This window comes from Lactuca sativa, chromosome 5 (genome assembly GCF_002870075.4).
Source record: "Lactuca sativa cultivar Salinas chromosome 5, Lsat_Salinas_v11, whole genome shotgun sequence".
Taxonomy (NCBI): domain Eukaryota; kingdom Viridiplantae; phylum Streptophyta; class Magnoliopsida; order Asterales; family Asteraceae; genus Lactuca; species Lactuca sativa.
In genome coordinates this window covers 363,296,178-363,309,946 of record NC_056627.2, presented here as the reverse complement: position 1 = coordinate 363,309,946, position 13,769 = coordinate 363,296,178, and positions in this window count along the sequence as shown.

The window sequence follows — 13,769 nt, the reverse complement described above, 5'->3', positions numbered from 1 at the left end:
CTTGACCTTTAGCTTGTTCAACTCCCGGTAGTCAATGCACATCCGGTGTGAACCATCCTTCTTCTTGACAAACATAATAGGCGCTCCCCACGACGAGCTACTCGGCCGAATAAACCCCTTCCCCAGCAGCTCCTGAAGCTGCGAGGATAACTCTTGCATCTTTGGAGGTGCAAGGCGATAAGTCACCTTAGCGATAGGCGCGGCCCCTGGCACCAAATCGATACTGAACTCCACTTGCCTCACAGGAGGCACACCCGGCAACTCCTCAGGAAATACATCCGGGAACTCACGCACTACCGGAACCTCCTCAACTGACCTCGGTCTCTCGGAATCCACCCACGTATCCATCACATACGCCACAAAACCCTTTGTTGGGTAGCAGATTTATTTTGTATTGCGTCATTGGGCTCGGTTGATAGTCCATGTTTTGTACTCCGGTTTGGGCCTGTCCAACCGTGAGATGATAGGGTTTAGTATATAATAATGTGCTTGCATGCATATTAGGTTAACGAAAAAGAACGATTGATAGCATTTACGATAACTTTACAGATTTTCTTCATCGTTCTTGTAAACCCTAAATCCTCTACAGTAGAAGTTCTTTATCGAGCTCTTCTGAGGATTGATTATTAATCATTCGACATCTTTTGATCCATTCTTGTGTTCTTGCTGTTTATTCGTTTATTTCTTTACCTGTTTTATAGATCTAATCGATCTTCAAGTTAGTTTTATCTTATCAATTGGTATCAGAGCAGGAGGCTGTGTAATCGATACACTTCTTTTCTGTGAAAAAGGTTTCGATTAGGGTTATTCCGCATTTATTGATATTTATTGAGCCGTCATCTCATAATTGACGTATCTCGATATTTATTATTTTGCCCTAATTTGATATATTACAAGTCTGATCTTTGAACAGGTTATTCGATCAATTATGGACGAGTCGCAATCCAATCCCATTAATATTTCGAACAACATTGGATCAACAACGAAGATTCCCATCCTGTACACCCATGATTATGAAGTCTGGGCGTATCACTTTGAAGATTATGTTATAGGATCTGAGGATAATGGATATCTCATCTGGGAAGCAATCGTTTCTGGACCTTTTTCTCATCAGCAACTTCAAGGATTATTAAAACTCAAAAGGAGTATAATGATCTTCTGAAAGATGTTAAAGATATTGCGCAAGACGAAAAAGATAAATTTCAGTGCAATATCAAAGCGTTAAGATTGATCAGATTCACTCTTCAATCCGATACTTTTAGGCTGGTGAGTTCATGCACGACTGCAAAAGAGATTTGGGACAGGCTACGTGAATTGTACTCTACAGACGAAGATCTTGAACACTCCATTCAAACCTTACTCTTGTCCGAGTTTGGTGAATTCAAGCAAGGAGCCGAAGAAACTGTGACTCAAACGTTCGATCGCTTCAATCATCTTCTTAGCAAGATGATCAAACACGACATCGAAAGGAAGCTTATTGAGTAGAAGGTTACGTTTTTGAACAGACTCAGATCTGAGTGGAGAGCAGTTGTGTCCATAGTTAAAGCGCACGAGCAATTCAAATCCTATTCTTTGGCGAAACTGGTGGGCATCCTAAAATCTCAAGAAAAGATCGTATTACATGAGGAAAATGTGGTTTCAAGCCTAGGTTCGTTGGCCCTCCTGTCCAAAAGCAAAGCGGTGATGGAAGACGAAGACCTCAACTTGGATGACTATGACCTCACTTCTGAGGACTATGCTATGATGGTGTCAAACCCCAAGAGGTTCATCAAGAATAGATTCCCCACTAACAAGAACCGAAATTGGCAAGGGAGTTACAGTTCTGAAAAGGTCAAAGATGAACCGAAGGCTGAAGAGTCAAAGAAGGAACCGAAGGCTGAAGGAGATTCGGGAGTGAGCTGCTATTATTGTGGAGGAAAGAACCACTATGCAAAAGATTGCGTCCTCAAAAAGATGGCAGAAAAGGATGAGGAAAAGGATGAAGAAGCTTTGTTGCAGAAAAAGCTAGATGAAATCAGGAAGAAGAAATCCACTGCTAACCCTCCTATGAATGCGTTAATTGTGTAGGGATCGGTAGCTGATGATGAGTTCGGTGGCGTGGAGGTCTGGTCAACCGACTCTGAAGATGATGAAGTGAGGAAGCCTTCACATGGAAAGGCTTATGTGGCGAAAGAAGAAAGCAGTGGAGGAAGATGCTTGATGGTGTCCGACGTATCTCAGATGAGGGGATACAACACTGATGGTGGGAATGATGACATGAAGGAGCAACAGAACTTGTGCTTTACAGCCAAACCACTCAACGTGCAGTTCAACGAACTTGATGAACTGATCAAGAAGGTACAATCAGTTTTTGTCTCATTTAAAGTCCCATAATGTTCATATGAAAAAGAATTAAAAAGTGTTAATTCAAGAATCTCTCATCTAGATAGTAGTTTAACTCAAACTCGAGTCACCATTTCTAACCTAACTGACCAATTAAGCAGGGTGTCTTCGAAGAGTGAAGGAGGCGGAATTAATCAAAATAAAAGATGAAAACATTTATTTGCAAAGAGACAATTTAAAGCTTTTGAAACAGTGAAATGTTTTTTGTTTGATTGCCAAACGTCTTTATACTAATATTACTCAGCTTCATTTGGATTGTGAAATAGGACAAAAGATTCATCGCATGATTTTACCCTTCCTTGAGTTTAAAGAGGATGAAATTGATGCTGAAGTGTATAATTGTGAGAGTGTTATTTCATCTGAGGATGTTAATCCAACGTATATGTATGGACTGGACAAAATCGAATCTTTCATTAAGTCCAAGGACCATAAAGACATGCTTAAAAACCTTTTGGATGAAAATGATAAACTGAAACTGAGAACCGAAACCATACAAAAATTTGACTCCTTGAATGCCAACTTGAGCTCAGAAAATAAAATTGATGTTGAAAATGCATCTGAGCTTAACGAGGACGACAATTTGAGTGAAATTTCTGTAGAGGACACAGTTGACTGTTCAGAATTTGTCAAGAGCGAACCCGAGAACCACAAAAATCTCATTTCAGAAAATTCAGTGGAGTTCGCTCGTATGTCCCAACAAAAGTCCCCGATCCTTGAAGAGATGGCAGTCGTATACCAAAAGGTTAGAACCACTCCAAATCAGGTGTATAAGGTCACATGTGTAACCGAACATCAGACTGCTGAGCTCACAGCTATTGTAAACGAAGACAATGCTGATGGCTGTGACGAGTTCTTCTGGTCAGCTCCCATTGATAATGCTGATGAAACGGTAGGTCTATCTGAAAGGACTTCATGGAAAAGCAAAGGCAGATATGTGCCAGAACCTTTGAATAAACCTGATAGCTTCAATGTGCCAAGTACTAGTGGTATGAAAGATGTTCGTCAGGAAAAAGAAATTCCTGCAAAAGAAGTCACATCCCCAAGTGAAACTTCATCAGTTCAGAGTGAACCAGCTAAAGAAAACCAAAAACCGAAAGCTAACATCCATCAACAACCGAAGTAGATGAGAAATCAAAAACGACAAAGGAATCAGAGATACAGGAAGAATCTCTCTAAAAGAAAACAGTTTTGGCATTCTCAGAATGCCTATTTCTCACATCAAGACAGGAACTTAAAATTAGAGAAAAGTCCTGTTGGATCGAAAGAGAGAAACATCAACCGAAAGCAAAGGTTCGGTTCAGAAAATGATTCCAACCGAAAGCAAAGGTTTGGTTCTGAGAATGATTTCAACCGAAAGCAGAAGTTCAGTTCAGAGAATGACTTCAACCGAAAGCAAAGGTTCGGTTCTGAAATCAAAAGAGATCAAAATTCTAGGGTTGGTCCCACTAATGATCAAAAGCAAAAGGGTCACCTAGAATCTCCAGCCAAGAAGTCATCTCAATCTAGGTCATCTAATTCTTCAAATGCTTCTAATTCCTCTTCACCTCGTTCTAAATCCCATTCTATTCCTTCTCAAAAATCTCAATCATCAGCTGAATAAAAAGGAAAACAGAAGGTTTCAGTGGTTGAACCAGAGTCAAAACCGAAAGCATCGAATCCCAATAAAATTAAAGTTTTTACCATCAAAAAGAAAGATGAAACAACACTAATAAAAAGAACATATTTAGTTGACATCTCTCTTACTATTCCTGTTCCTATGAAAGGCTCACGTGGACCCAAGAAGCTTTGGGTTCCTAAATCTGCTTAATTTTTGCAGGTTATCAGTGACGAGCAGTTTGACGAAGAATGGTACATTGATAGTGGCTGCTCGCGTCACATGACAGGAAGGAAGGAAGAGCTAAGGGAATACAGGTCTCTTTCAAATGGTGGAAACGTCAAGTTCGGGAACAACTCCTTCGGCACCATAAAAGGATATGGAATGATTACAAACGGTGATTTCACGATAAGGAAGGTTGCATACGTGGAAGGACTACAACACAACCTCATCAGTGTATCTCAGCTTGTTGGAGGTACCGGTCTCAAAGTCTCATTCGACGATGAGGGTTCTGAAATAATTGAGAAGAAGACGAAAAGAGTTATTCTCAAATCGGAGCGTAAAGGCGAAATGTTTCCTTTAAACCTCAAACCCATCAAAGGAAACCCAGCTATCTGCCTGTTATCCAAAGCACAATCTGACGAAAGCTGGATGTGGCACCGAAGACTCTCTTATCTCAACTTTAAAGATATCAACAAACTTGTTACTGGAGGTCATGTTCGAGGTCTTCCATTGCTCAAGTACGATAGAGATCATTTGTGTGCTGTATGTGAAATGGGGAAGCAGAGTCGTCATATTGATTTGTGTGGTCCATCATCTATCGAAAGCATTGGTGGTAGCAAGTATATTCTTGTTATTGTTGATGACTTTTCGCGTTTTACATGGGTGTTCTTTCTGAAGCTTAAATCTGAAGCGACTCACAAGCTAAAAGTGTTCATCAAGCAGATTGAAGTACAACTGAAGAAGGTCGTTCGCAACATTAGGAACGACAATGGATTGGAGTTCAAAAATAGAGAATTCGAAGAATTCCTGGAAGAAAAGGGAATCAGTCACAACTTCTCAGCTCCCTACACACCTCAACAGAACGGAATTTTCGAAAGATGAAACCAATCCTTATATGAAGCAGCCCGAACCATGCTAAGTTTCGCTTCCTTACCTTTATATTTTTGGGCTGATGCTATTTCTTCTGCTTGTTTTACACAGAACAGGTCATATCTCAACAAGCGCTTCACTCTCACTCCTTTTGAGATCATCAACACCAGGAAGCCAAATGTGAAGTTTTTACATGTGTTCGGTTCAAGGTGTTTTATCTTCAATTCTAAAGAACACCGCAACAAGTTCGATGTCAAAGCCGACGAAGGGATATTTCTGGGCTATTCTCTCACTTCTAAAGGATACAGGGTATTAAACAAACGTTCGAGGAAAATAGAAGAAACTTACTACGTGACTTTTGATGATAGCTATGTCAAAAAACTAAAGGCCAACGAAGACACAGCTGGAGAAATCTTTCCTCAAACTGGCCAAGTCACAGCCTCGATCGCTAATCTATTCGAGAAATTCATGGAGCTTTTTGATGAACCAGAGAAGGCCACTCTTTCTGAAGCCAGTGCAGCAGACAACAGGGTAAATCACTTAAAGTAAATTGTCGACGATGCTGCAAGGAGAATGAATGAAGGAGAATCAGGTTCTGAAGACCCTCCACAACACAATGCTTCAGTCGAGGGGGAGGATCCACCATCGTCAACCCAGCCGAGCTCACAAGTTGAGGGGGAGCTAAGGTCTCAAACTACTCCCGAAAGCACTTCGCCAAACGAAAGTGCCTCACCATCCAAAGGTGCATCAACGCCCGAAAGCTCAGCACCACAAGAAACCATTGTAGCTCAAGATTCTCAAGACATTCCTGTAAGATCATCTATCGAGGGGGAGCATGCTGACATATCGTACGACTATGAAAGCCAGTCCGAACCAGAAGAAATGATTAATGCTGAATTAGATCCAACCTTTGATTCAAACTACCCTCCTCTCACCAAATGGACCAGAGATCATCCTGTCTCTCAAGTTGTTGGTGATGTATCTGAAAAAGTTCTGACTCGATCACAACTCAAGGCAAAACAGACTTCCTTGTTTTCAAAAGTCGAATTCTGCATGTTTAACTCATTCGTATCAAAAGTTGAACCAAAGATAGTTAACACTGCTCTTGATCACTCCGATTGGGTTCAAGCTATGCAAGACGAATTGAATGAATTTGAAAGGAACAAAGTTTGGCGACTTATTCCAACTCCTCCAGATGCCTCGGTTGTTGGTCTCAAATGGGTCTTCAGGAACAAAATGGACAAGGAAGGGAACATTATAAGGAACAAAGCACGTCTGGTAGTGAAAGGATACTGTCAGGAGGAAGGCATTGACTATGAAGAGACTTTCGCTCCTGTAGCTAGGCTGGAATCTGTAAGAATATTTCTTGCCTATGCTGCCCACAAAAACTTTGAGATTTACCAAATGGACGTCAAGTGTGCATTTCTCAATAGAGAACTCGAAGAAACTGTGTATGTGGAGCAACCTCCAGGATTCGTGAATGAAAAGTATCCTAATCATTGTTACATTCTAGATAAAGCCGTGTATGGACTGAAACAAGCTCCGAGAGCCTGGTATGAAACGCTGACTAAATTTTTAAAGATGTCCAAATTCAAACAAGGTTCGGTTGACCCAACCTTCTTTTGTAAAAAGGAAGGTAACCACCTTATGATCGTTCAAATTTCTATCGATGATATCATCTTTGGCTCAACGAATCCTAGCCTAACAGCTGAATTCAGAAAGCTGATGGAGACTAAATTTGAAATGAGCTCAATGGGTCCTATTAACTAATATTAGACAGGGACCTGAAGGCATCTTTATTAATCAGGAAGCTTACACGAAGACTCTCTTAGCAAAATTTGGCATGATGGGAGACTCAAAAGTCAAAGTTCCAATGGCGTTTGGCACCAAGCTTGCTCCATCCTTGGATAAACCGGCTGTTGATATTACGCTTTATCGTCAAATGATAGGCTCTCTAATGTATCTCAGTGCTAGCAGGCCTGACATAATGTTTTTTGTTTGTTACTGTGCTAGATTTCAGGCAAACCCACGCGAACCTCACATGCTTGCAGTGAAGAACATTTTACGATATCTCAAGCGAACTACCTCTTTAGGTCTATGGTACCCTTCCAACTCAGGCTTCTTCGTTCAAACCTACTCAGATGCAGACCTTGGAGGTTGTGGACTCGACAGGAAAAGCACCACTGGCGGCTGTCAATTCCTTGATGGGAAGTTGGTTAGCTGGCAGTCAAAGAAACAAACGTGCGTGTCTTTGTCTACAGCTGAAGCAGAATACATTGTAGCTGCATCCTGTAACTCTCAAGTGATTTGGATCCAGAGTCAACTCCGAGACTATGGACTCAATATGAAAAAGATCCCACTATATTGTGACTCTGAAAGTGCAATTAGGATTTGTCATAACCCAGTGCAACACTCCAAGTCCAAGCACATGGCACTGAGGTATCACTTCATCAAAGATCATGTGGAAGATGGAAATGTTGAAGTACACTTTGTTAGAACCACTGATCAACTGGCTGATGTCTTTACCAAGGCTCTTCCTGAAGCGTCATTCAACAAAATTCTACAAGGGCTAGGTATGATGGAATCAGAGTCAGTACCATAAACTACCTCTCAACCTCAAACGTCATAAGCGAAATAGACCGAACGTTCGGGTTCGGTTGAATCATCTGCACTCGCTCATCATTTCAAAGGTGGTTTTCTTAGTTGTAAATTTCATGTACAAAGTTGTTTATCTTATTGTCATATGTATTTCCTTTTTGAAAGTCTAAATTCTTCGGTTTTTCAAAATTTTTCAAATCAGAAATTACCACTGAGGTTTATGGTTACTCAAAAACTGTGTTTATGATCTTAGTTTCGTGCCACTACGAGCTGAGTGAAACCCAAAATTCAATACCAAATCTGAATTGACGGTGAACAATTAATTTGCTCAAGTTTTCACTAATGAATTGACGGACGTATCCTTATGAAATCTCAAGTTTTTCTTTTGTGTGATTCCTATGAAATTGTTAAACACCATAACATTTCTTCCTTTGGGATCCAGTTTCAAATTTTTTTTGAGATTTTATATTTTCCAAGCCACTTTAAAATCATTTCCTACCTACTTGTTCAACAGACTACACCGGTCTCACAAGTACTTTGTTCACTTTCTATCTTATTTCAAGATTAGGACTGTTGAATCAAAGCTAAAGCCACCCTAAGGAGCCTAATTAAAAGAAGCCTTTCAACACTTCTTAATAAGTGTTTGATCGTTATTCAACGGGAAACCACACTAACACTTTAAGGTCTGTCTTGACTTTGAAGGAAGAGATTCGTGCCCGGGATCATTTGTTTCGTGTCATTATTGACATCACATTTATTCCCAAAAAGATTTGCTTTATTACTTTTCTTTTTACACCCTTAGCACGAAAATCTTTGATTTTCCAACATTCTAGTACTAATAATTACAGGCTTTTTCTTTGGATCGGTGATTAATTATAAAGATGTGGTCAAAATTAATCCACGTGGGTGTGTTATTCAAAAGATGGCGTTACACATTAAAGAGATAAGATGAAGAGTTGTTGACTCAGGCGGGAGATTAATTGATATGATTTCAAACAGCGGAACAGGGAAAGCGTGCGAATTTCAAGCGTCTAATATCTAACTGACGTCGCAGACGCGTATGCGAATTTGAAACGGTTCCTCTCTGGCACAGACAGGCGCGTGTGAATTTGAAACGGTTTATCAGAAACGACGCTTGATGGGAGGCGTGTTCTTCGGATTCTGACACTCTCTCTCATGCGTGATCATCGGTTCCACAACTGTCACGCATCAGTCACTCCGAAAAACTCTTGGTATTTCAATAGAAGATTTGGGCAGATCTTTCTCTCTCCTTAAACCCCAGTATAAAAGGGCGTTAGCATCCACCATTTACCTCTTTACTGCAATCCAAATTACCAGAGCGAAAGAATTTCCTGAACCCTTACTGTTCATCATCTTCTTCTCATCTTCAACAATGGCAGATTCATCCTCCGTTCACGATACCTCTCACATCCTACCAATTCGCCCTCAACAGTGTCTCATCATCGACTTATCTCCTCACGTATATGACTCCTACATGTTCCCAATCATCGAGTGCTTGAAGTATTCGCCCATAGCACCTGCACTTTCGAGGGTAGAATCAGTGCCCATGGAGCTCTTATCGCAGATTTATGCGACTGCACACTATGATAAAGTGGTCGATAGGATCTTCTTCGAGGTTTTTGATCACATAGCCTCTATTTCTAAGCAACGATTTGGCTCACTGCTAGGGTTTGAAGTTGACCCTTCAAGGGTTAATCCGGAGACTATTCCGTTGGGGCATCTCTTCAACATGTTCTATAATATGGGGTACACGAAGGTGCTAACCTCCGTCGCAAAGTTCAAAAAGTCATGTTTACCGCCACAGTGGAACGGACTGTTCACTGTACTTTTCAAGGGTCTCTCAGAAAGGAGCTCAGGTTCCGATGGCTCCAGTCGACTATTCCTGTCCATTCTGTACGGAGTTTACAACGGCGTCAACGTCAACTATGGGTTGGTTCTCTGGCAACAACTCATCCAGAGTTTATCTTCTTCTTCACAACATTCTGAGGTGTCGTATGCCAGGTTTTGGACCTTGATCACAAAGTGGGCGATAGATAAGAACAATGTCCCCACTGTTGCCGGCGCATCGATGTCTTCGATTGGTACATTCCATACCACGAAGATCATCATCTCAGATGCATCGAAATTCCCTTTCAATGGTTCCATTCCGGAGACCATGTACGTTGATGTTCCAGCTGACAGCAGGATCATCCGGACCTACAAGGAGTTCAAGAGGTCTGGTCCGAGGGATCTCACGCCGGAGATGCTCAAGTCAATTCACGATGCTGATAAGACTGCTCATCAAGGCAAAAAGGCAGACAAAGGGAAGCAAGTTGCGAAAGGGGCTAAAGGCCCTTCTCCTAAAAAGAGGAAAGCTACTAAAGCTGCTCAGTCCCCGCAGCAGAAGAGGCGAAAGACTCAACCAAAGCGAAAGCTCATTATCGCTTCCTCTTCAAGTGAGTCGGAGGGTGAGAGTTCGGATTCAAATGACTCTCCAAGAGGCAACACACCTCCAAGGGGCAACACACCACCTAGATCACCTACCCCTAATATGCAAATCCATACCTCTCCTCTTCCCTCTCCTACTCAAACAATTCCTACTTCCATTCCCACCATAAACCCCTTTACCAACATTCCAAACACCTCAATCCCTATACCACCACCCATTTTCACCGATACAACAACAACATCTACTGCAAAGGTTACAACCAACGTATCTGATACGGGGGTTCATACCGATGCAACCGAACCACCGCCAGCAACCGAACCCATACACACAACCGAAACATAACAACCACCCGAACCTACCCCCACTCAAACACCACCCGAACCTACCCCTGCTCAAACTCAACCTGAACCTACTCATACCACAACACCACCAACTTCACCACCACCACCATCTCCTGGTCATGCCTCTGATGGAGATAACCCCTTCCTTGGCGGGGAAAACATGACATTTGATTCGGTCTATTACAGTCCGTTTCAAGTGCAAAGTGACGATGATGAGGATGCTCCGGTAACAAAGAAGCACCTTAAGGAGTTGCATGAGAAGGTCGACTTGCTCATTGCTTCCTCCTCCAATTCTCAATCATCTCTCTCTGAAGCTGCTCTTCAGAAGATTGTTGATGCCTTCTCCAGGGCTCAGCAAGATTCGGTCGCTTCTGCCACCGCCGCCATAGATGCCTCGATGAAAGCTTGTGAGGCTGCGACCGAAAAAGTCGATAAACTATTCTCTGATGCCTCTACCCTGTTAAAGTCCTTACAGGAGAGTGCAGAAGCCACCAAGACTACATTGGAACCAATTGTTCAACAGTTGGCCACGTTTGTCTCCACGGAATTGAAGTCATTTGCCACACTCCGCCAATCACTCAGTGACGATAACTCTGCCCTTCGTACCTCTATCGACGAGTGCCTCTCTAAACTCCAAGAGGATCTGGCCGCTGAAAACTCATTGATGGATGTTCTAGCAAAGAAGACCACCGCCCTCAAGGTCAAGAGTGCTCAGCTTTCCAACTCTCAGCAACAAATTGACGCTCTTCGATCCGAACGAGAGGTCATCAAGACGTGTGTTTCGGATGTACACTCAGCTATATCCAACATCCTTGAAGCGCACGATCCAATTCTGAACCATTTTGTGAGGCGTACCCTTGCAGAGAAACTCGCTCCTGCCCTGGATCTGCTAAGTAAAATTGAAGGGCTACCCAGTTTCGTGTCCACTCCGAAACAAGGGGGAGAAAAGGAGTCCGGATCGCAACCACCTCATTCCTCAAAAGCAACTCACACAACCGAACCCCCTCTTACAGGCCAAGCCTCTGGTTCGGGTGTGAAGGATAAAGGCAAGAAACTTGCTGAGGATGAAGAGGAAGAAGACAACGAAACCATTGCCGACTTGCTGAAACACAAAAGTCGACGCAATGTTGAAGACGATAATGTTCGTGTGGCGAGAGAAGCTGAAGAAGCTGAGCGCAGAAAGAAAGAAGCCCACGACCTCCTCGAGAGTAGGAAAACTCTGTTTCCTGCTTGGACTCGAGAGAGGATGATAAAGGAGGCAATCGATACTCCGAGTATCTTATGGCTTGAACCGGTAATCTCCTTTGACTGCTACAACTCTGTCGACTCTCAGTTCAACATGCCCTTAACCCGAAAGGCGTTCATCTTTCACGCCTTCGCCAACGTTGTTGAAGTTCCTCATCCTCATCGGGAACTGATCGAGTTCTATCTGAAGGCCGCTCAACCCCAGTACCAAACCTGGAGCGCTCAGAAGATCATCAACGTTTGGGTTCTGAAGCCATATACTGAAGGGAGATTTATCAACGTTCGGTTCAAAGTGCTCAAAGGGTCTGCAAAAACCGAACATGCCATCTCTTTAGCAGATCTACCGAACCTCAACCCCCATGACTGGATCGTTCTGCACAACATCCTTCTGACTAATGAAGCTGAATATGGTCCGATCATTGACCATCTTAAGAGGATGTTGGTGTGCAACATCATGGAGGTCGCCCTGATGGATCAGGAGATTGCAAATGTTTTCAAGAAGAAACCGAAGATCTCTCCTGTTGGCTCAGCCAGTGATCTGAACCAGATGAAGATGGGAAAAATTGACCCGAGACGTAATTCGGTCATGTTCACTAGGAGTGAAGGACAGAAATGTCTCTTTGCCTTAGCTGATAAACATCTTTATACCACTGCTTGTCTTGAGCATGTGCTGGGGATCATCCACAGGTGCAAAGAAAATGCAGCGGATGATATCAAATACTTTGACGGCATGATCCAGTGGTACATCCGATTCAGACAGACGATACTTGCCCTTATCTCGCGTCTGTTTGAGACTGTAAAGAAGAAGGCTCCTGCTGCTGGCCCAAGCAAGAAGTAATGATCTCGCTCTAATTTGACGCAAAGGGGGAGATTGTTGGGTAGCAGATTTATTTTGTATTGCGTCATTGGGCTTGGTTGATAGTCTATGTTTTGTACTCCGGTTTGGGCTTGTCCAACCGTGAGATGATAGGGTTTAGTATATAATAATGTGCTTGCATGCATATTAGGTTAACGAAAAAGAACGATTGATAGCATTTACGATAGCTTTACAGATTTTCTTCATCGTTCTTGTAAACCCTAAATCCTCTACATTAGAAGTTCTTTATCGAGCTCTTCTGAGGATTGATTATTAATCATTCGACATCTTTTGATCCATTCTTGTGTTCTTGCTGTTTATTCGTTTATTTCTTTACCTGTTTTATAGATCTAATCGATCTTCAAGTTAGTTTTATCTTATCACCCTTACAGCCCTGCTGTAGACACTGCCTCGCCCTAGCGGCCGAACAAAACGTTGATCCAGAACGTGTACCCTCACCGTACAACGCAAGAACTCCCCCACTAGGGTCTCGTATGGTCACCAGCTGTCGCTCGCAGTCGATAACCACACCGAATCTGCTCAACCAATCCATGCCCACAATGACACAGACATCACCCATCGCAATAGGAACCAAATCAATCGGGAACTCAACACCGAAAATCTCGACTACGCACCCTCGGAGAACCTCCGTGGCATATATCACCCTCTCGTCAGCTATGGAAACTCTTAGAGGCCGACTCAATGCCTCACGACTAACACTGATATGTTGACTAAAAGCCAAAGATACAAAAGACCGACTCGCACCTGACTCAAATAACACCAAGGCAGGTACAGAATTCACAAGAAAAGTACCTACGTATAACATAATATAAGCATAATATCTCAACATCAAAATAAATACATGAAAGAATACATACCAGCCACGACATCGGGCACTGCGCGGACCTCCTCCGCGGTCAACTGAAAATCTCTCCCTCGTGCCCTCGGCGCCTCGGCCTTCACTGGCCGACTCTCGGTAGCTCTGATGGCGGCAGGGGCACATCCCTGAGATGATCCTCGCAATTGCGGACACTCTGCCTTCCGGTGTCCGGTCTGGTTGCAGTGGAAACACACCGCAAACCCCTTTGGGCAGTCCTTGGCCATATGCTCCTCCTTGCCACACTTGTAGCAAAATCCCGCTCTACAGACTCCATCATGACCCTTTCCACACTTCCCATAAGTACGGCCCTTCTGGCTCCCTGGTTTGGGATC